Here is a 910-nt window from a genome sequence, read left to right as displayed (position 1 = left end):
CCTTCCCCCTTTTACAGGGTAAACCAAGAGAAGAAAATTTTATAATTTTCAGGATATGTCTAGAACAAATTCAATTAGATTTTCAATCAATATGTTTCAAAGCTGGTTTATGTTTTCAATTAAACAAACATGCTTAACTTTAAAAATAACCGATTTAATCTAATTAGATGCAAGCAATATGAACCAATTTAGATTTTATTTTAGAATGATCTATTATATGTATGCATGCTCAGTTTTAATAAAACTATATGACAAGCGGATGCATGGAAATGATCAGTTCATGATATGTGTATGATCTAACAATTTACTAATCCATGTTTGATCTAATAGATGCTATCAGGTATGTATATATGATCAGTATATAATTCAATCATCGCAAAATCAGTTTTCAAGGTTGGTTTTTCGATCAAGATAAATTTATATCATTTGTTCAAACTATAATGAACCGATTTCAAGGCCGGTTTAGATTTAGATAAATTTTGACAAACAACTATGTGATCAAATGATTTCAACTTAGTATTTATTTTAGCCTATGTCATAACTATTTAAATCAAGACTATATGTTATAATATTTTGATAAATACTACATAGTCAAAGATATGCATTTAAAACAATCATATAAGTTTTAAATTTTGATCAGTTACAATATAAAACATCATTGGTCAAAGATATGCATTGATTAGGATTTAAGTTTTGATATCTTTGGGTTTGACTGAAAGATTATGGCTGAAAAGATTGTGGCCGGAAAACGTCATGGCCGGAAAAAAATCATGGTTGGATTTGGATTTAGGGGTTCAGCCGATTATTGCTTAGAGTTTAGGAGATTGATAAAAATCAAGCAAAAAGGATTTAGGGAATTGATATGTATAATGGCCATTAAGATACATATACGGTTATAAAACAAACAAGG

Source organism: Brassica oleracea, chromosome C1 (assembly GCF_000695525.1).
Source record: "Brassica oleracea var. oleracea cultivar TO1000 chromosome C1, BOL, whole genome shotgun sequence".
Lineage (NCBI taxonomy): Eukaryota > Viridiplantae > Streptophyta > Magnoliopsida > Brassicales > Brassicaceae > Brassica > Brassica oleracea.
The sequence above is the reverse complement of the archived record's forward strand: the minus strand, read 5'-3'. Positions refer to the sequence as shown.